The 24,128-nt window shown below is 37.1% G+C and overlaps 1 long non-coding RNA gene across 1 annotated transcript in view; it reads left to right on the forward strand.

The window, feature by feature from the left end:
* The window catches only part of LOC148222198 (uncharacterized), a 29,914-nt gene extending 11,713 nt beyond the window's left edge, over window positions 1-18,201 (forward strand). The window contains exons 2-3 of the long non-coding RNA XR_015806929.1: window positions 14,729-14,925; window positions 17,538-18,201. This is a non-coding gene — a long non-coding RNA (uncharacterized LOC148222198). The remainder of the gene's footprint in view (window positions 1-14,728; window positions 14,926-17,537) is intronic.
* Window positions 18,202-24,128: the final 5,927 nt, after the last annotated feature.

Below are 24,128 nucleotides of genomic sequence, written 5' to 3' on the forward strand. Positions count from 1 at the left end.
ATTGCTATTGCAGAAGCAGGCACACTTGATACTTTGTTCCACACTAAATTACCAATCTGAATGCTTAAATTTTCACTTAGCACACAAAAATGAATTGAAAATTTTTTCTTAAGAGTCTATCAGGAAGAACATTGGTGGTATCAGAAAGGACTGGCCAAAACAATGCAATTTGGTGAGATCATCTTACAAAAATGGATTGCCTAGGTGTGTAACACTATTGTGAACAATATATACAAAACACAGCCCAAAATGGAAAGGCTGAATAAGCCCAAATATGTGCTTTGGATTGCATTTACATCTAAAGCTAGAAGCTGAGCAGCATTAGCAGTTTAGAAGATCAAAGCATTCAAAGCCTTTATTTTTCACTCAAATCTTTAAATTTGTTTTTCTTAAATGCAATCTTTATTAAAAATGATGCAATTATTCTCATTGAAACCTATCTTATGAAAGTATTAGGTTTAGTACACAGGAGAGAAAAATGCCATTTTTTAAGATTAGTAATATGAAAACACAAAGAGAAAACAGCTAACGGAAACTCATTTTCTCATCTTTCTCTTTACTTTTTTTTCTTAGGTCACTGCAAATTCATCATGAAATATTACCAAAAATTAAATTGCTAGTTGAAATTTGCACTAACTTTTAAAAAAATTATGAAACAGTAGATTTGGCCAAATAAGACTGTGTTTCCTTCAGAGTTACCTCACAGTCTTGATGATATTTTTCAGAAACCTAAGGCAATAAACCCATGTTAAGCACCCTGAGTTCCTTTTAATTTCAAAAGTTGTCTTCAGAATTTCCATTTATTTGTATTTACTTTACTTTCTAATATTCCATTTCATGCAGCCAGTAGTTAAAGATGAAGTCTTTAAGTATTCCAATTAAATCGTTAATTAAGATAGAGCTTTTATATCCCAGCAGAGTGAAAGCATTTATAACAGAGATTCTGGCTCGTGGCAGTTGCACAAAACTCCATCTGCTCATCTTGTTTCTCAATCAGTGGCCAGAAATGCCAAAGAATAATTCTGCCTCTTCATTCAGTTGTGCAGTTTTGTCCAGTTAACCAGCCAGGTTGCTAGCTAAGAAAATCAGAAACCTGAGTCTGAAATCCACTGAGTGGTTTGGTGGAATCAGTGCCCACCCCCAAGCACTTCAGGGATACCAAATGTGTGAGATCCAGCCCAGATTAGTGCTGTTAATCAAGTACATACCTGTGCTCAGTCAGCACAGTAATGACATAATTGATATTTTTCCTGCAATGAAGTCGAATGACTGAAAGCATACTGTTGTGCTGCAAATTTTGAAAGAGAAGTTGCTAAAATAAGTAAATGATAAAATTATCCATAATACCTGCCTTTGAATCGTGCCCACAATTCCATCAGTCAGGCAAAACCAAACTGCAGCACGTGATGAGATGACATTGTCACTGACACACAGCTGGGGTGTGCTGGGGCCTCTGGCTGGATCCCTAAGTTCTCCCAGTAATTAACACTCAGCTGCTTACTTTGAAAGACGGGATATAGTAATATGGAATTTAAACAACTTTGAATGATGCAAGTGTGATATTTTAATTTTATATAAGAAATGGGCTGTGCACACCTCTCACACTGGCATTTCTAGATTTTGAAGGTAGATTTCTTTTTCTCCACCAACTTAGACTGCACAGAAAGAGCGGCCATAGGTCTGTGTATTCCAGCCTCAGTGGAAACTTTCAGACACAATGGTCATTGTAGCTGCTGCATCATTTCACCCCTCGTTGGTTGATTTAGATATCCAGAAAACCCCCAAAAGCATCAATTTGTCCACCTCCAGCTTCATAATCACTATAGAAAAGGAAAAACTAATTCATCAGAAGATAAAATAGGAATATGCTCTATTCTCTTTCCTCCTGGCAGCAAAAGCAAAGGCAGCATTTTGGATGGGGTTAGCAGATTCCATTTTTAATTTAAATTATCATAACTCAAAGCCATAATGGAAAGGCAGTGAGAGGGTCTCAGAGCAGAAGCTAAATGCAGTTTTGACAGGGCAGCTATCCACAGCACCTTTCCTAATGCAGAGAAATTCTACAAAATTATCTTTCACTTAGAAAATCTAAATCTCTAGCTGGGTTTAGTATTCTTTCACAGATTTTTTTAAAGTCCCAGGTGTCTCTGGGATTCCATTTATACTACCTATAGTTATTCAATGACTACATAAATATATAAATATCATTACCCTTTTTTTAGAGAATTGTAAAAATAAATACCAAAAATCATCCACACTTTTTCAAATTTCTGTCTAAATATGTATCACAGGAAGAACAAACAAACAGAGAAACCCTCAGGCAGAACACTAAACCGTCAAGAGTCTGAGAAATTTATCATTGTGTTGTCCTCAGCTTCCGGAAAATATTCACTTATGGGTTTCTTACATCAAGCCTGGGTGATGAAGCTCTTCAGCATCTAAGACTAACAAACATTAGTAGAACCTGAATGAAGTGTTGCCCAAAGCCCATATCTATTACCTGGCCAGAGAAGAGTCCTTACTCAAGGGAAAAAAAATCTTTAGTTTAATTTAACAAAAAAAAAATATTATCCTACTAAAATAAACAGAAGTTGCACATAAATTTATCAATGTTCTTCAATTGCACATGATTAATATAAATGTCCTTTTCCTGATTTACAAGGTCTGAAGTAAATAAATAGTTTTAAGTAATGTTTGGACCAAAATACTTCAGCACTGTATTTTGATGCTGATATTACTTTATTTAATTGTGTAATATCCTGAGCTGTATATCCAGCACATGTCCAAAATCAGGTTCATTCCCCACTGCTGCAGCATTCTTCTTGCTTAAAAGAAACAACCTCCCAGCTCCTCCCTTCGAGGAGAACCCTCAAGATCAAAAGTCACATATTCTTATCTTTCCTAGTTGAAGTCATGCTTTCACTTTGCATGCCATGATGGAAGAGCAGCATCTTCTTACTTGACAATTCCAGTAGTATAGAAGTACAAAACCTAGGACTGCTTTGACATCTAAATCCTGCTGTTTAGGCTGAATCTCGATTGCTAAGTAGAAACATCAGGCCCATATACAGCAGGACACTGTCCTAACTCATCTGAAAGGCAGAGGAAGGGTCATGTTACACCCCCAAAAGGCAAAAATCCCTTACATGCAGTATCCAGGATGTTCTCACCTATCACAGAAATTTTAACTGGCTGAGGGAAGTTTGTCAAGCCAGGTAGGAAATCAAAAGAATAATAATAAAAGGTGATTTCTGGCTCAATGCAGGTAAAAACATTTGCACACCAGAACTTCTTCTAGTGCAAACAGTTCTTAGGACTGCAGCCACATTTTCTCTGCTATTTCTATAACTAAATGCATGTAAATGCACCTTCTGCACATGCAGAGGGGATGTCAGGCTGAAAACATTGAAAATTTCCAATAAGAAACACTGTACAAGAGGCTGGGCTTCTTACACTCCCAGGGAAAAGCTGCAATGTGCAATATGAATCTTTAGTTTTGGGTTCAGTATAAGGTCGCTTAGTGAGCTCATTTAGCAGGTTTTATAGGGTTCAAACAACAGTTTGCCAGTAATTCCCATTTCAGTGACAATGGTAACAGTGTGGTGATCTGCTTAAGAGACAGAAATTAAAACAATTTATTGTATTAATTAGCATCTTCTCTTCTACAGTGAGATACTTGCTTCAAGTAATCTGACAACTTAATTAAGGACATCATTGATTTTAATTAACATTTTTCTTAAGAGAAAGGCTGTTACTGTTGAATGATGCTGGAAATTAACAGTAGGGGGAAAAAAGAACCCTAGTCAAAGAACATTAATTTCTGGCCCCACTGAAGAGTTTTGAAATTCACAGCCTTTAGATTCCTCAAAAATATAGGTGAAGTACTAATAAGTACTAATAAGTCATAATATCCCAGATTATTTCAGTGACAGGACTTGATCAAAATTGAGTCAACATTCATAATATCACTTTAAGTGGTCTGTGTTCAAATCTAGAACAACTACTGGTTCCTTGCAATGCTCACCAATTTAATTTTCTTTCATTTATTAGTTTTTCATAGTTTTTGAAATCCTGATATCAAGCTTAACCTTCAGATTGAAATGATTCCAACTCATCCGCTACTGTAAGCAAAAGTTTGTGCCTTCACTATTTAAAATAACATGTTCAATTTTTATTTATAAAACCATCCAAAATTTGTTAGATAATAACCATTAGCTCTGGGAAAAAAAATGTATTCAAAAACTTAAGATCAAACTCATATTTGGAGTGGCAGGAAGTGTTTTTCATGTTTTATAACAGGACAATATATTGACCAAATCCAAGATGTCAGGAGCTTGGTCAGATCCCTTTATAGGCACTAAAACATTTTAAAAACAGAGCAGGACAATTCAATTGTTGTTTATCATGTGCAGAGGGCCCTATCACTTCAAAGGAGTTCAGCACCAGATGAACCAGAACTAGTTCATTAAACACTTCATAGGCAAACCATTTTTTACCCCATTCATTACAAAACCAGAGGAAAAGGCTAAGAAACACCCAAAGGACTCAATCTCCACCATTATTTTTGTAGTTTTAGCACAAATATCTAAATACATTCAGAAAGAACAACTAGAAGACCATCTCAATTTACTTATTTCCATTTTACCAATTAACATAATCTCTTTTTTCAAACCTACTTTTTCAAGCCTAAGTTCATGGTTACTTGCCACTACATAATTGAAGTCAATGAGAGATTTGGTACTAAATTTATTCCAAGCATAAATAGTCCCAATTCACGGGCAGAGATCCACAGTTCCAATTAGCTTTAGCCAGCAGATGTAAATATTCAGCACTTGTTCACATCCAAAGTTGATTGCTTTACCTTTTCTATTATTATTTGAAGTAATAATTACTGACAGCAGGTTCCCCTGTATATTACCCAAAGCAAGCTCACTGCCCTTTAGCTATTTTCATCTGTCTTTGTTAATGAGCGACATCAAGACAGAGTTTGTTTTTAAAAGTGAGGAAAAAAAGCCTTTTGGGCATTTGAGATTGCAGGTGGAATGCAGAAGAACAGTCTCAGGTGTCTCGTGCAGACACCATGCAGAAAATGACAAACCAAAGCCAAAAGCCTTCAAATTATACTTCCCCTCCACCTTGTCCCCCATTTTCTCCTTTTATCCAATATTGTAAAATCATTGGAAAAAGTCTAAAGGATTTTTCTTTCACTTCCATTCTATCCACAGTGAGATATTTTAAGTATTTTTTTCTTGCTTTTAAAGAATTACATGCAAGGCAAGAACTCCACAATGCTTCACAGCAGGTAGATGCTGACTTATTGTGATGACAACATTGATTATTTTGCTGTTGACTCGGGTTATTGTTTTTAAAGGACATTTTCAAAGAACCAGACCTAAGGCTAATTTTATCTTAATTACACATGAAATAAGGAGCATGAAAAATCTCTCCAGACTACTTGATTGATTGATGTTATAAACCAGTTTAAGTGCTTCTCTGGACAGGTGCATACATGAAGATATGGGAAATTATTTGGCCATTAAGGTATTAACAAGATCTAAGGACTGTCCCATAGCTTCTTTATAGACACTGTTGTTCTGAACCAAAAATCCAGCATGGATTATTATCCAGCACTTAAATTTTCATTAAAGTCACTGTGGTCTCAACAGCATCCACAAAATCTTTATCTGAATTAATGGTGTAGAGGGACTGCAGAATACTGGCAACACCTCTCAGAATGGTAACAGCTTCAGGATTTCAGAGATGGGGGTGTGGGCACAACAAAAATTGTCTTGAAACACAAACCAAAACAATTATTTTGTTAAAGAAATATTTTTTACTATATCTATTGTTATTCTTGGTAAATTTAACCAGTGTAAAAAAATGTCTCAGGATGTTTATATGAATAAGCATAATTGGGTTATTTATTGTGCAGTAAAATTATGTCTTTTACTTCTAGAACTCATTGGTAATTTTAAAAAGGCACTGGAGGAGAGTACAAGATATTGTTCCCATCTCTACTTCCCACAGCTTTGTAAACAAATAGCTCTTGTCGGGGTTTTCTTGTGTTTGGGTGGTCTTTTTAGATTTAGTTCAGACATTACTCCTTTACACAAACTGCCATGAATTAGAATTCTACATAATCTGGGGAAGAAACAGATTCAGGATTTTGTATTACTTGAGTTCAAATTATAACATGTTTATATAAATATATATATATATATATATATATATAAAACAGTGAAATTATCCCACCATTTATAACTATTTAAAGAAACTCTCGATTGAGCCTGAAAAGAGAAATATACCTGAGATGCAAATCTGAACTAACAGACTTCACAAATCACTTAAAGTCCTAGAGCAATTAATCTCAAAAGGCAGTGACACTTGTAGACCCTGGAAGCTTAAGTTAGATTTAAACTAGTCCAAAGGAAGATATCCACTTACAAGTCAGCCTCCTTGTCTTCTGTAAAATACCTGTATTACCTGCACACAGTATAAACAGACTCATGAATTTTTTTTTTTAAAGTTTTAAAAATAACTAAATTGGAAAATTTTCCACTGGAAAACAAACAAACAAACGAACAAAAACGAAAAACAAAACAAAACAAAAAAGTAATTTATGCAGGAAGAGTAAACTGCTTTCTTCAAGATGGATAAAAGCTAGCTCCACTAAAAGGAATAAGTCAGCAGCAATCTCTGTTAGGATTCAGCAAAGGCAGAGACACCCCAAACTCCAAAACTGTGCAGCAGAATTTCACACGTTTCACTGATGCCAACAGCTTATGAGTCAGCTTCCTCCTCCTCACTGGAGTCCCCCGTCTCTCCTGTCACAAAACTGCCATGGCACACTGTCACTGTCACCTGTGCCTTCCCTGCTACACATTCCTGAAGATGGGATGCCCTCAGTGAGGTTTTGTGAAGACTTTCTGAAAAAAGCATCCACACAAAGTTTAACAGTCTGCACATTCAATTCCATGATGCACCACAAGAGTCCTTCAGCCTTTCTGACAACAAACCTTGAGTGCACATCTCTGAAAGTCACTGCAAGAAAACGTGAGATTCAAAAACTCACGTCCTGGAGGTGACACTTGCTGGGATTAAGTGGTGAAGCATTTAAATTTATGATTAATTCTAATGAACTTTAATGACACCAGCACACCAGACAGGAAACAGGTTATATCCTGTAGAAAAAAAGCTTTGGTGTGGCTTTCTGAAGGGATTTGGAAATATATCATGGCCTGGTTTCCCAATGTCTGGGATAAAGAAGCTGGATCTCAAGCTTGATTTGGTTCTAAACAGGACTCAGCATTCTCTGTATTTCTAAACAAGCTCTACAAGCTTCATAACTTCACCTGTGCAATAGAGACACCCTCAACACCTTATCCATCCTTTCTGCTTTGTTTGTAATCCTTTTAAATGGGTATTTTTTCTTATTCTTTGTCCAATGTCCTCACACTTGGTATGCAGGAATTTTTAGAATGATTCAGAGTATTGCACATGTTCTGTCATCATCCTGTCAGGAGAAATCTCAAAGTAGGCTCTTTATTAAGATTAGTGAATGATATTGACCTAAAACCCAATCCAGACCAAGGAACCCTATTGTTTGTGAGACAGGCACAGTGTGTGCTGAGCTGTGCAGCTGTGAGTCACTAGTTCATCTATTGCAGGTTTTATTAAGTTCTTGAGAAGAAAGCATTAGGCAAAAGCTGCATTCAGAGTAGAGTATGCAGATGGCTAATACACCCTATGGCTACATCCAACTTTCTGGAAGAGGAATACATGAACATCATGATGATTTGGGCCAGTAGGGTTTGACCGAAAATTAACTGCCAGCAGTGACCGAGTTTTGAGAGCAGTCTCATCCCAAACTGGAATGCTGCATGGTGTTTCCTCTGTACCTGAAGCAGTACAGTATGAGAGGATCACAAGTGCTCTACAGTTTATTTAAAGATGTTTTTTTCCTAACTGAATCTTGAGAGAGTCATCGATCACTCAGCTATTCTGTGCTCGTTTTCCTCTACTGCAATCTAACATTAAACTTTGTCTAACCACTTAAGACAGTTTTTCAAACATTTTTGAAATGCAGCCCCTTTTGCCTCATCTGTCTTCCTGCCACCCTTCGATTCCCTCCAGCTCTCCTCCTCCCCTTGCTTCACCACTTCCATTTCTCTTCCATAGGGGAACAAAAACAGACTGTAATTACTGTCTGCAAGTATTTACTCATTCCCACATCTTAATGAAACCAAATTGCTGATCTCTCCCCATCCCCAAAATGGGTCTCAGTCCTCAGGTGAAAAAAAAAAAAAATAATAATTAAACCATGCAGAGTCCTAATATGCCAGTACTATCCCACACCACTTACCTCTGTGCCAACAACTTATAAATATTTCAAAACTTACCACCTTTACTACCATTGGAACTTTTTTTTTTGGTGTTTCCTTAGTCATACGACTTATATCACATCCCATTATACATTGCTTATGAATTAGGCCCTCCATAGGTAACCATGTCTAAGACAACTTAAGGAAATGCTCATTAAAAATACTCTCATTTTGAAGAAAAAAATACTATAAATACATAAAACATCAAAATTACCAACAGAAATTAGAAATAAAAGAAATTTTGGAGATAGATTCCCTCTTCCAGATCTAGGGAATTTGGTGGAAGTTGTAACAGTCATCTACTTGACAATATCTTCCAGTGGAGAGGACACTCAGATCTACCTTCTGGCAGATTCTGCTGGTGAAAGCGCTTGCAGATTCACCTAATGCAGACAAGAAACTAATGAACTAAATCAGCCCACCAATTTCAACAGCTTAAACCTACACATGGAAGGAGTTTTAGAGAATATTAATGTGAACAGCTCCTTTAGCAAACATCCTCAGAGAGGTGATGACAGATCATGGTAACTTCTTCCTGGGAGACAGAAGTCATGTCTATGACCTGATTTACCTAGGCATTAAAATATCTTAATTTGTATCTACAATATGAATTTACTTCATTAGACCAATTTAATGTATGTCATTTTTAACCAACCTAGAAATCAATCCAGCTTTTCCATTCAAAATAGGCTTGCAAGAAAAGTCAGTTACACATGAAAACAAAAATAAAAGAACTGCTTATTTTCGTGTAAATTTTCCTTAAACAAAACCAAACTAACTCTTTCACCTGAGCAGAGCACACAGTTAGATAACCAAATACTTCATGTGTAAGACAAAATATCTTCTCTATTGGTGGGTTATGGAAATATTTGTACCAATACAAATTGCTCATGGAGAGGAAGAAATCGCATATCTTTAAAGAATTAAACTTCCCTAAGAGCAACAGCTGCTCAGATGGTGGAGTCAGCACAAAAAAACCTCACCCAGCACCTCTCAAGTGATGTTTGGGGCACAGGACATGGTTCTGTTCATGCACAGTGAGGCTCCTGTCCCCTGAACCAGCTCCCAGTGCTCCTGTCCCAGCACAAGGCAGAGCCCCAGGTGGGATCATCCTGCCTCCGTTATCCATAAGGACAGAAATCTGCTGGTCAAAATGCCCAGGTGATCCCAGCAAACGGACTCTAACATATTCTGTATAACAAGGCAAAATAAAAGTCAACAGGTCATTACCAAGCTGAATGGAGAGAAATTCCTTCCACACGCCACACCTGCAAACTGATTAAGATCTGTTAAAATTTACCAATACAATTTATTTGTATATATACTCACTTCTAAAATTTCTCTGGAACTCTTAGGAGTATATATACAAATGCAGAACACTCTGCAGTTTCTTCTCTTCCCAGGAAGTTTTTGTTTTGTCAAAATTGCAGGCAGGCTTACTACAAAATGAGACTACAATTCAGAGACAGACAGTTCTGAAGAGTTATTATATGTATATTTAATATGTATAAGACAATCATTAATTTCAATCATTTTTTTCTTTCCCTTGAACAGAATAGGTAGCTTTTTTTTTTCCTTTTTACTTCAGCATGTGGCTCTATTAATCTCACTTTAACATTTTCATCTTCTCTGGTTCCAATTCCTACATCACTGCAAGACTGCATCTCATCACACACATCTAATGCATGATTTTAGTTTGAGTCATTAATCTTTGCTTTCCATTCAAAAGATAAGCCATGTTTAATAGCTGTATCATATAATCTGCATCAAGGTTCTGGAAGAAAAATTTGCAAATTTCAGGAAAATATTGTAGCTATACTAAATTTAATTACACATCCAAATATCATTTTTAAGAGGCCAAAAGTTCTCTCTGCAACATCAAGAGCTAGGAATACATTTTATACAATTTCTGCTTGAATCTTAGGAGAAATAAAAGAACACAATCAGTTCCCTCAAGTCCCTCTCTCCCAGGCTAGTTAATGTTATCTTTACACAATAAAGATAAGGATACAGTTTTAAAAAGACGTTAGCATTGATAAATATTTAGTAACCCAAAAACACCCTCCCTGAAGAGGCAGAACATTTATAGAAGATTAGGTTGCCAGAAGAATAAATGAGTTCTATGCTGATATGCCACACCTTGAGGCACGATTTAACCCGTGACAAGCACCATGCCTTCAAACACTTCTCCGGCTGTCTGCTCCCACTTCTCATCCCATAATTAGTGACAGCACAGCCTAAGCACTACCAAGTCACATAAAGAACACTAAGGCATAACATCCAAAATCAGGTTACTTTTTATATTGACATATTTGACAACTTTGTGTTGAGCCTTCCTAAATATTTTCTGAAGTGCTCTAACAGCATTGGATCTCTTCCATTAAATGTTTTTGCTCATCAGTGCACACCAGCATCACATCACCAACCACATTCCAGATTTCTCCAAACAGAATTAAAGCACAGGAAGTGGCACGGAGCTCTTTGCTTCTCGACCTGACTCACAAGGCAGTTGTGATGTAACTGGTGACTAAATTGAGGTAGCAGAGACGAGATTTTGTCAGAGTTTCTGCAATCAGATATCTGTGGTGCTGCATTCCTGCTTGATCTTTTCCCCTAGGAGAAGGAGGTGGTGGCAATTTTTACAATGATCATCCAGCCTTTCAGCAAAGACATGTCCCACATTGGAGTTAAAATGAGGAAACAGGATAAGATTAAAGGAGTGAACCAACCGGTCAATCAGTCCTTGTCTGAAAGAACACATCTAATTATATTCAAAAGACTCCATTAAACTTTGAAAGGAACTCTCTGCTTCTTAATTTTAGTGGAATAAGAGCTATAAATAGAATCATTCACTAAATTAATAGTGCAGGCTCCTTGCAAGCAGAGGATAATATGAGAGCTCATCATGCCACTTCACATCACAACCAGGGTTTCAGATAAAGAGCAGATTTTAAAAATGCTTCATTTCCTGAAGTAAAATGGCCTATTTTTTAGGAGAACTGGTGGTTCTAGCTAGCTGTGCATGACCTTTGAGGCTTCTTAGAGCAGTACCATTTCAATAAACTGTTTAATGTTCTGCATGAACAGAAGACACATATAATATAAATCAAAACTAAGAAACACAGCACTTCAAAGTTCATTGGGACTCCCATAAGTATATACAAGTGATCAACTCCAGGAAATCATTATGCTAAATAAAGTCACATTCCAAGCCATGCAGCTGCTTCTCTGATTCCTGAAATTACAAGCCTAAGATGTTTTCACAGCTTTTATTTAATGAATGTTCCTCATATAACATATAGTTAGACCTAAAGGCTCAAAAATAAGGCAAATAAAAAGCAGTAAAAATTATTTGGCTTTTTAAAAATCTCATTATGTTTTAAGCCAGCTTTATGAGCTGGAGAAGTAAATAGTGAGTTTTGACCTCCTGAGGTTCCTGAAAGCAAAACAGTTTCTAGGAAGAAAACTAGAAACATAATAATACACAAATGTATTTAGATGGTCTGCTTCTTTAGTCTTTCCTACTGGCAGTAAATTTAATAAATATGTTTATTGTCAGCAACTGAAACACATCAATTCAGGAAGACCTCAGTTCCACCCTTTCACTCCTTTACTTTACTGTATCTAATCAGACAATAAATAAACGCTATTGCAGTCTCAAGAGCCAGATGGGTCCCTGCTTTTGATTTCTCCTTAGGACTGTACAGTTCCTCTGTATACTTTTTCTGACATTTTTATTCCTAACTTCCTTTCTCAAGTCTTTCCTCATCTCCCAATACCAACAGTACATAGACTCAAAATCTTCTCCCTGGAAATATCTGCAAAATTTCCATGTGAAAAAGGTGGCATAATATCTTTTCCCTTAAAAAGTTGTATTTTCAACAAACTCCATCATCCCTCTTCATGATTTGATCATTCCATTTAAATCAGATTGAGGTCGCTGTTTTAACTCCAGCGCCCTACACCTTTGAGCTCCAGACAGTAATGGTATCCCCTAAAAGTCCAGATCAGCTCTTGCTGCAAACTCACCCACGTTGTTTGTCTCGGTGAGTTCTGTGCACAGCAGAGCACTCAGCAGCTCAGCAGCATTAAGACCATGTCAGTTCCAGAATTACTTAGCAAAGCAGGGATTTCATAGATAAGAGCAGGCATGCCTTTGGTGCCAGGTGTAGATAAGCATGGGTGTTACAATCAGGTGTAGAAATCTCTAGTTGATCTACGGCTGCTTGATTTTCCTACACCCACACTCTGCTGTGTGCTCACACTGCAGGGCAGCTCATGGGAACCACAAGGGACAGAGCCCTGGGTTCTGTGGACACTGCTCTGTGTCCCCTCAGCACCCCTGGGACTCTCTGACTGACCTCTTCATGCAAACTGCAGAGAGCTTCTGAACCTCTAAGGAAACGTGATGAAACACATCCATACAATAAATTAAGTGATCCAAGACAGGGAAAGGAAGGCAAGGTATCTCATTAATACCCTGCACAGTGGGGGTGTGTGTGTTCTACTGGTGTTTAATACAGTGAAGATGCTTTATGCTAAAGAGCCTCAGGCCTTTGGAAGATTCATTCTGTGAAACAGAATCCTGTTAAATGCATTTATACTGGTAATCTCCCTATATTACAGTAAAATAATCTGTGGAGAAATTATGTGCTGATTATGAGCAAGGCATCCAAAATGAACTATGGGACAAAAGAGAGTTGGAATTTTTACATTTAAAGAGTTTTATATAAAGGATCTCTGCTTTATCAGCAGGTACCACCAAAAAACCCAAAAACCTTGCAAATTTATACAGATCTTACAAGACACTGAAGTTTTTTAAGAGAACTCAGCTTATTTTCTCTAAATTAATTTATCCCAAATTACTGGAGTGCATTAAACTCCATTATGAATCCATAATGAACAAGCATTATTCCATTCTGTTCTGATACCTCCTGCCAGTAGATGACTTTCCATTTAGTAAAAGCCAAAGTCTACTTTGAAAAAACCATAGCTAGAATCAAACTCAAGTATCTCTATCCTGCTACAAATCTGGCTTATTTTAGAATTACAATGTGCAGCTTTCCAGCTCTTATCCACAATGAATAACTTTCCTCAGTCATCAAAAACACTTTTTCTAAGCTGTTTCAATGTGACTTCTCAGCTCAGAAATACTGGTGAAGATATTATTTTATGCCTTGGGATAAAGCTTTCACTAGACAGGCATTATAACAACCCCTTAATAATTCCATGCTGATCTTGAAAATTCCAAGCCTATCCCCTCTGTTACTGAAGAATTGTTTAGAAGTACAGCTAAGATTCACTTGATTCCAGTTACAGAGATGCTGCAAGCACATAATTGTAAAACTGCAAGACCACACAATTCCTTTCCCTCTCTGTTTTCTTCCCCTCACAATCTCATGCTTAAAACTATTATTTAATACCAAATAACCCTTAACACCTGTGAAGGGAATGCTTGAAATCTGCAGAAAATTGTGTGCTTACAGTTAACCATCCCTCAGCTCAAAGGGCTTCTCCACCTATTCCAATATCCTTTGTGCTGTATGTTTACCTTGCAATAAACACTTGGCTCAAACACAGCTGGGAATTAGTGTTTTATTAATGGTAGTTCTAATGTGAATTTATTAAAATTCCACACAAAGCTAAATTATAATGAATTACAAAGAAGAACATATTGGGTTTTCCATTCATTTGTACTGCAACTAGTACAAGTCTGCTAGTTTCTAGTGAGATAAATCATGATAGCCTCAAAAGGGAAAGAACAACTCCCCATAACAATTGCCAAAACACATCACACGGGTCCCAGCAGTTCCTTCTAGGACTGTAAACTATAAAACAACACAATCAACCTAAGGCCAAAGTTTGGCTGCTGGAACTTGATTACTTCAGGTTACTTAAAGCTCAACACACAGGTCTTTTGATCAAGGTCACACTTTTTTCATAGGGAAATATTAACTCTGATATAGGCTGGATCTATGTCATAGACACACTGTTATTGAGCAGTAGCAGAATTCTGCATACACACTCAATTACTGTTAAAATCATGGCAGGGTTTTTTGCATGATATACAAAATTATAGTTGCTTTTCATAAGGTGAGGTTCTCACAGGAGACCAAGAAAGCCCAAATAGTTTCCCACTGCTTGTTGCGGTTTCAAATCCCCTCATGATTTATTCCCCTAATGTGCTTTAAAAAGTCCCAATATATTATTTTTAGCACTGCCAAGCACAAAGATTAAAAAAAGTCTAATTCTGTTCCCTGCAAAAATCATAGTAACTGCCTTAAAAGCCATGAAACTTTGTTTGAAGAAAGTTTCTTCCCTGCCTCCTATTTTTCTGATGCTCTTAGGTGTCCTTGCTTCAGGTTTTCAAGGCTTTCTCCAAACAATGGTCAGAAACAATTCCACTGAAACTGAAAGCAAAAATTTTCACGAACTCTGTAGACCACAGAAAAATAAATGTGAAGAGAAGTATCACAGAACCATGACAAAGCCTGGCAGCTCTTCAGCTCTGTGTTTTTCTTCTAATTTCTGGTACACTTCAGTGGTAAGTAGCAAATACTTTTCTCCTGGAAACGCATCTCTTTTGTGTGTGTATTCACTGAGTCTACCTGATGGATTTGAGTATTATATAATTGAGGCTAGGTTAACTCTCTAAAGAGATCAGTTATTTCATTCAGGAAAGCAAGGTCACCTATCAATGTGTAAGACAAGGATAGAAAAGATACAAAGACTTTTTGATGAATTAACGAGACTTCAGTATAGGACATTCTTTAAGTTAAAACATTCCTCACCTGCCCATTCCAGCAACAACTGTAAGCACTATTATTTAATTTTACAAATAAGAATAAACAAAGTATTTTGATCTTAGCAAGTGGCACTGAAGTAAATCTGTTGGAATTCAGAATGTAAGGAATTCTCAGAACATTGACCCTGTAAATCGAAGTCTGGAAAAGAAGACAGGATTTGACCTGAGGCCTTGGGAAAAGCTTCCAATCTTAGGTGCTAGCAGCAAGAAGGTAGATTTAGAGCTTAAAGCAGAGACATGTTAAGTAGAGAAAAGTTTAGCTATAAAGTTTAAGATATAGAACGAATAAAGTAGTTGTAAAGGTGACAAAAGTCTTAAAATAAGTATGTGTATCAGAACAGGATTGGCTGAGAAAGGTAACACTGTAATTAGACGTAATTCCTTAGTATTGGATTAGAAACATAATTATCTTTGTCGGCAGTGTTTCACTGACAATAAATCCTTAAAATACCTTGTAACCTTAAGTCTTGCGACTTCTAGCCATGCTCTCAAAGCCCGTAACAAGAATTCACGTTTTCTGTAGAAGAAAAATAAACCACACTTTCTAAAGCAATTAGAAGTCCCATCTCTCTGCCTTATTTGGAAAAAGAAAGAATCCACATGATAATGTGGGAGCAATAAGCCCACAGAAAAGATACAAAGCCTTTATGATGGAACGAGACTTCAATATAGGACATTCTTTAAGTTAAAACATTCCTCACCTGCCCATTCCAGCAGCAACTGTAAGCACTGTTACTTAATTTTAGAAATAAGAGTAAACAGAGTATTTTCATCTTAGTAAGTGGCACTGAAGCATATCCATTCTCATGCAACTGTAGGACACAGGAATAAACACATATTCTGAAATCACTTATGCTTTAAAAATCAAACCATCCTGATGTAGGGCTTAACATGCATGAGAGATGGAAGAGGTTGCCAGTGACCTCACTTCAGAGTCATCATGTCCTTTTACTATAAATCACAAAAGACAATCACATAATCAGCAATGACTTCCCTCCCAAACAGGTGATTTTAAGAATGAAATGACAACTGAAAAATAAGCCCCTTGATTCCAGGTTCTCTTAACATTTCTAAATGCCATATGGCATAAAAGCACACGTACCACATGCATTCTATATTGTTTCCAGAGTATTTTTTGTCAAATAATGTCCTTATACTAGGGGAAAAAAAAAAAACAACAAAAGTACCTGCACACTTTGGAAATACTCCTTTAAACGCTCAAGACTAGAGGACTAAATACTACAATATGTTTAAAGAATATTCTCAAAGCATCTAAATACCTGGATTATAATATAAATACCTGAATAAATATAAATACCTGAAAAATTCATACTAATATAAATCTTCTTGCTAAGGAGAACACTGAAGCATAAGAAAAAGATCCAAAATCTTATGCTCAGCATCTCCCTGACAGGCAATACACCAGGGTGGAGGGCCACTAGCAATAAAAGTTGCATGTTTCAGTAAGATTCTCAAACCATTTTCAGCAATAACTCAATAGTGAAATAAAATACACTTTGGCTGTACTACTTGAAATTCATTTTTCTGAGTGTATACTTTTTTTTATAATGTTATATTGACAGAATTACCATATTTCACTGGATTCTACATGTGCAATGCAATGGACATGGGATGAGGGAGAGGAACAATTACTAAATTCTTGTCAACTTGCCAGAAATTTCTAACTGTTGTTAGTTACATTTTGAAGCTAAGAAAGGTCTTGTATTAATACAGAACATAGCTGATTCTTCAACTGATAAATAATCTATTGTTTCTTGGTATGATAGATTACAAAGCAAAGCATTCATGACATCTGTGTGATGTAAAGGCATTTAATACATCTGAAAAAAATCCATCACAAAAACATAGAAAATGCATAACAGAACATAGAATTTTTTACAGGGAGTTCTATAAGCAGCTAACATAGAAAATGGTGTAGTAACTCACCCATTTCCAAAGAGAAAACAGAAAAAAACAATTACTGCAGATGGTTGGATTTTCAGAGTTGTATGTGAGCATTTTATTTTCAAACACCAATATATAAAGAACTAGATACTGTTTCTTTTTTTTCCTTCAGTTTTCCCTTAGAGTCAAATGTAAATCAAGAAAATCTTAGGTATTTTCATTGTTATAAAACAATGGGCAAAGAACCCCACGGCAGAATGGGGTTATATGCTACTAAAACGCAAGAGAAGGTATCTTTGTCTGCTGTATCTCCTAAAGAGGGGTTAATGTGCAAAACGTAACTTTTCACTGGATGAGTATCAGCAGCCACTTCTTGCTTAGCCCTTGAAATACTATTATGCACTCAGAGAAGTAAGAAAACATTTTCCATTAAATGTGTCCCAAAGAACTTGTCTGCAGAAGTCTCCGAGTATGCAGTGATGTGAAGATGACACCAAACATTTCTCCAGAAACTCTCAATGCTGGAGCTGTCCCCAGCTTTGAAACCAAGTGAAGCTCCCCACGGGAGATGTGACCAGCTCCAGGACCCGAGCATGTGGCTTCTTGGATTGACATTGTTTCTCATGTTACTTCTTCCACACCACTTTTGCTAGCACACCATAGTTAATGCACTGCTGTCCTAGGGTGATGTTACGGTGTTTGTATCTCCAATCGTGTGTTCTGATTATGTTTGGTATTATGTCCTGTGCTTCCAGGACTGACTCTGAAAGTGAAGCTTTGTTTTGTCTTGTTATCAGCCGGCTCACCTCCCCCATGGTCTATGTTTAGGAGAGGTTTTAGCTCTGCTTCCTTGCCTGCTTGCTTGCCTGCTTGCTCGCTTCTGCCTCTTTTTCTTTCCTTTGCTTTGCCCTTGCTTTTGCTTATTAGTTAGTTCAACTAGGCAGTCCAACTTTTTCCCTGGACTGTTTTCTTTTCCACCCCGTCCCCTCCCTCTCCTGGATACCATCTGAACCTGTTCTGGACGGGGACCTGGGAAACCCCAAGAAACACCGGGAGTCTACACTCTGTCACCTGCAGCAGTCATTCCCCAGCGCTGGAGACTGATAACTGAGCGACCACTCGCCGGAGAGACTGAGTTTGTCATCCCTTCAGAACGGTGAAAGAGTTTTTTTGTCAGCTGGTGTTGTTTTTTTTTCCCCTGTGCTGGGGAGTGTCTTGCTTGTTAAATAAACAGGTTTTTTTCCCACTCTTCTCTGAGGAAATTCTTCCTGAACCCGGTGGTGGGGGGAGGAGTCGTGGGGTTTGCTGTCTGGGGGCTCCTTCTGGAGGTTTTCCCCCAAATTTGCCCAAAACCAGGACAACTGCCTTCCACAGCTCTTTTTTTTACTGCATTTTATGTTCTGCACTGCTGTCACTTCCTTATAAAGAGTCAGATTGTGCACAGAGCAGAAAAAAATTCATTTTTTTACTAAGTCCAAAAGCCAATTATCAGAAGATAATACAGTCATGCAGTCAGGGCAGAAACATTATTTCCTTTCTCTCCATGGGATCGAACAGGTCTTAAGAATTTACATTTCATTGATTTGTTTAAAGCTTAAAAATGAACCATCAGGCACAGATTCTTTCTGCAGCACCAAAAGTCTCCTGCTGCAGTAAATGATGCTGGGCTGTTGCAGGACACAGCTGTGATTTCCAAAGGAATTGAAAGCCCTTGCTCGGAGCAAGACCCAGGACTTTGCCTCCAAAGATTTCTTTTATTGTGCTTGCTTAAGTCCCTGTGCAAGGGGTGTTCAGACTCTCCATGATGAGATGTCCGGATTTGGCTTTGACATATATTAAAAAAAAAAAAAAAAAAAAAAAAATTAGAATTTCATTATTTTTGTCTCTTAATAGAATACAGTTAAAAATTAAATCCCATATTGGGCTTAAGGGGCACCAAATGAACCAAATCAGGACTCCCTTTCAAAAAGAGTTCTGATGATGTCACCATTCAAAGAACAAGATGGTGTTCAATTTCAGGTTGTAAAAATACCTCATAATTTACATGAACACAAATCCATTCTTTTACACAGAAATATCTGAAAGGTATTGCAAAAGACCTCTCAACTCACATTACAGCTATAAAAGATCAAATTTAAATAAAACAAACAAAATATAGTTTATGACTGTCCTTTAAATATATCTCCAAATATAAAAATGCATTTTATTTTTTTAAGCTTCCATCAGCATGACAATTTAGAAATAGTTTTCACCTTTTCCAAATGGTTTGGTAAGAAATAGCTAGACATTCTTTTATTACTCTTTTTTAAAATATATTTTTCTCCTCTATCAAGACTAAAATGTTTGTAGCATTGATGAGCCTTATGACAATTGTAAATCACGTTGAAATCTATCTATTCATGAACTCATTCCAACAGTAATGTAGAACATAAACATGTCTTTGTTTCAAATGTGGAAACAGTATTTCACCAGGCCTGGAAAGGGAGAATTTAACAACCTCTTTGTTTATTGCAGCAATCATTTCTGTTCTAGGCTGAACACTGGAAGAATAGTTTAGTGGTAAATTGGTTACATTTCTAGTATGTAAACTATATTACCAGATGAAGTAAAAAGAACATCCTTTATTAAGGGATTCTGTTTTTTTCAAAACCAGATTTAGCATGACATTAAAAAGCAGAATGAACTAACACTAGGCTGTGTAACACTGTATTCTCATTTACTCAGATTGTCTTAACTGGGTTCTTACTGTCATGAATTCAGAAATCGATTTCTAGCACCATTATAAACTTTAGGTTTTTATATAAATATACACAGCACTGGCATAAATGTGTGTGAAACACTGAAAGAAGAAACAGCCATCACCTTACCAGACCTCTTCTCTCCTGGATTTGTGCTACAACTGCTCTTAATGCTCCAAAAATAAAAGATAGGGAATAAATTCAGAACGAAAAACAATCATTATCCACTGTTATCCACCACTAGGTTTTCAATGTACCAATCCATTAGTGGTGTTACCTGAGAAGTATTGGCATCAGAAAACCTGACCTTATCCTTTTAATTCTGAGGCAAAATCTCCAGAGCAATTCATTGTAATGACATCTATACACACACAAGTGCTTACACAAAAAACTTTTGTGAAGTCTTCTCTATGTTTCCATGACTGTTTACAAATTTTTTACTCTTTACAAGAACAAAAATTGTTCTCTTCAATGGAATTAAGTTAAATGTCATAAATGGAAATCACACTAAACATTCAGATGACATCTGATTTGAACACTTCCCTAGGATTTACATTCTTGATTAGAATTTGTAAATTACATCATGTGCACATTTAAACATGCAGAAAATAGTGTACAAAATACAAATTAATACTTCAGAGTACTATCAGAAACATTTTACCTCTATAAACACACAGCAAAAATGCACAAATGTAGGCCAGAGGAAAAAATACAGTTAATTTGAAAGCCCCAAAAAAACAACAGGGCAGGAGAGCTTGTTTTCTATTCTGCCATTTCCACCAGTTCTCTGATCATTTTGCTGAAAATCACCCTTCCCCTTGCTTTGTGGGTACTCAGAGGAGGTCATCTCACTTTCTCACTGGTGCTAAATTCTTGAATTCTGCTTCAGCAAACTGAAGCTGATTGTCTACATGGCATCAGTTACCTTTTATACTGCAACATACACCTTTAGTTTTCTAACCATAGCACTTGTCTGAATGACAAGTCATCAGAAACAGAAAAAAATAACATTCCAAAACATAGACTTCATTAAATGAGAACAAAGAGGAAAAAGATTGCACTCAGGAAGGAATTTTATGGGATCAGACAATCTCTTTCCACTGACAGTCCATAATTTTTACATGACTCACACTGTTTCACCTGTGCCCTCAGGGACCCACAGCTGGCCATAAGATCTAGTCCCTGACTCCCCTCAGTCCTGACCAGCTGTGAATCACAGCTCTTCCCACTGTGAGCTCTTAAATCTGCCACCATTATTCACTTTACCCTATAGCCTATTCTGCAGCTACAGATAATCTCTTGATATCAAGACAGAAAACATTTGCTGTGTCCAGCTTTCAGATTTGAATTATTTTACTGCTTGCAAAAGCCGTATGCTCTATGCAGTTGATTGCAGTAATTGATTCAAACATCTCATTTAAATACCCGAATATAATCTAACAGGCTGATTTGTACCATCTTTGAGCAACCTGGTCCAGTGGAAGGTGCCCTGCCCATTACAGGGGGTTTGGAACTAGAGGAGCCTTCAGGTCCTGGTTTAACAAAATATTAGTATTGGTCCAATACCAATACTCAGCTGTGACAGACAAAAAGACTCCCTAACAATTTCAAGTTAGAAATTGTATGTTTGTTCAGCGCTGGGCAGAAGCATGAGGTAACACTCCAATACTGCAAAATCACAGATGATCACAGAGTCTATTTGTTGGCAAAAGCTTCAAACAAATACATATTCATAATACCAGCCCCTCCCATCCCTCACTTCCTATGGTAATTAGCTTGAATGGCTATTAAGCAAGAGTGGTTGGCTTCTTGAATTAGGTCTTGGGTCGTTTTTGTGGGGAGGGGTCTTAAAAAGAGGAAGTAAAGTGAGTCTTCCTCTCCCTGAACTCTCGACCTCTTTAGTTAATGACAATGCAAATGACTTCTAGGGGAAGTCCAATTTTTTGAAGAATAAGTTTCTGGTTGCAATTGTTCGTGTTTCTTTGGATCTACTTACTAGTTTCATATTTTCCCATTGCAAGCACAGTCGAGCAAACATAAAATGACAGGCAATCAATTATTTAAATTTCAGATAACTATCTCAAGCCCAGTTTTCTTCTAACTAACTTCTAACTTCTAATTATTTTCAGCAAGGCCTATCTATCCATTTGCTTTTTAATTAATTCTGGTAAATAGCTAACTTTTAACTAAAATCCAAATTTTTCTAAGATTAGTGTTTCAGCCCCTTCCAACCCAAATTATTCTACAGTTCTATGCTTTTGAGTTCTGTAAGGCACCCATGCCTTTCTTTACTGGTGTTTTCCTTCTTGGAACATGGACAGAGTCATTGTTACATAAATAAAGGCCTCAGTTCTCAAGTTTTCATTCAACAATATAAGTCACTACCGGGAAGAGGAGTCAGCTTGGGTAGAGTAATCCTGATCCACTCTTGCTTGTGTGTCCCCCCATAAAATGAGAATTTCATTTGCTAGGAGAACCATCTTCCTAAGAAAACAACAGCAGACTTAAGACAACCAAATAAAAACACCCCCAATTATTAAAGGTGTTAACAGTTTGCATCTGAAGTCAGTAAATAAAAATGCAAGGGTAGGTTCTACAAGGTATTGTTTACAATCTAGAGCAGGGAGACAGAAGAGAAACAGAAGCTAGAATTCTACTGATAATTGGGAAAGATCTTTGAGCTCCCCTTATATCCTTAACCAACTACAATGTAAATTCCTTAGCTACTCTCCTAGCAGAGTTCTGAGTATGTTTTCCTATGCAAGAGTCTCTCGAATAAGAACTCTGAGGGCTACAATTCCCCCGTTGTTCTTCAGCTCTCAACTCTCCCTTTCTGTACTTTTTGGCTCTAAAAATATTTAAACAATAGCCCGATTCTCAACAGGGTTTTGCTTGGCTAATTGAGCACAGTAATGTACACGAGCAGCTTTTTTGTTCACAACATTCCCAGGTGAACTGGGTCAGCTCTAATTACCGGCTAAAACATTTCCATAAGTACAGAATTAAAATGGCATCTGGGCAAGCCTGATCTGCTTAGCCTGTTACTCCTTCAGACATGGACAGGAAAGGCTTTGAACATCTATGGTGCAAATATCTACAGCTGATCTAGGAATCCAGATTTCACAGTCAGCACAGGGAAACAGGCAATGCTACAGACTGAGTTGGTAACCCTTTTTCCAGTGTGCACCTTCAGCTGAGATGTCTGCATGACAGAAACCCCTACTTCTCTGCTGGCTACCAAGTGCCCACAGCCAGCTTTTAGTGCACGTTCTTGCCATCCTCAGTTGCACAAAACCTGCCCCACCATAAGCAGCCTTGCGTTGGGTTTCACAAAGCTCAGTGACAGCTCTACACAGGACATTTTAATTATCTAATAAATGACAAATTCATTGCAAAACTGTTTTGGATTGCTTGGCTTAAGAGAAGCTACCCTCAGAGACTGGTGGATATGAGCTGAGCAAATCTCACTGTTTCCTTAGCACCACCAGCCCCATGCTCCTAAATAGCAAAGGCCAATCCCAAAGAGCATATGAGTCATGTCTTTATAAAGCTCTAGGCTTGGGGCTGTACTTAAGTGGTACTCGAAGAGAATGGTGAGACAAGAACAGAAAACTAGCAAGCTTGTGGCAAAAAAATTGTACCAGCAAAGAGAGACTATTCTTTCTAAAAACCCAAACAAAACATAGGTTCTTGTAACTCCTGATACAGCAGAGAGAGATAGTAAAAAAAATTTTAAAATTTATTCTTTCTCTCTCCTGAAATATTTTCTTCTTATTCAGTGATACATGAATTTCCAAATATCAAGGGCTGCTCCGTACCTTCTTCCTTTCCTCCTGGCTAAGAGCTAATAGAAACAAACCCACTTGAATCAAACTTTTATCTTAATTTTAGCTTCTCATAGCAGCATTTCTTCTTGAAGACAGAAAGAAGGTATAATGAAAGACAAATGAAAAACATACCCAGCAATAGATTGAAGCATAGTAAAAATATTTGCCCTGCAACAAATATTCCATGTACATGTTTGATTGTGGAATTTACAATCCTAACATGGTATTGCTTATTCCTGTACAATTTGACAACACGAGTGATCAAAGACGGCCTCAAAATGAAGTATATGTATTTAACAGTGAAATAAGGGAGGATAGACTGAGTCCCTTTTAAATTCCTAACATGACAGTCTGTTTTGTCATTTATCACCCTACTCTGTGCAGTGCCATAGCTGATTATAATTTTTTGAATCCGCAGAAGCTACACCATAAGTGCCTTTCTCAAACTTTTAATAAGCAATGGGAAATAGCA

Source organism: Sturnus vulgaris, chromosome 14, assembly GCF_052056855.1.
Source record: "Sturnus vulgaris isolate bStuVul1 chromosome 14, bStuVul1.hap1, whole genome shotgun sequence".
NCBI lineage: Eukaryota > Metazoa > Chordata > Aves > Passeriformes > Sturnidae > Sturnus > Sturnus vulgaris.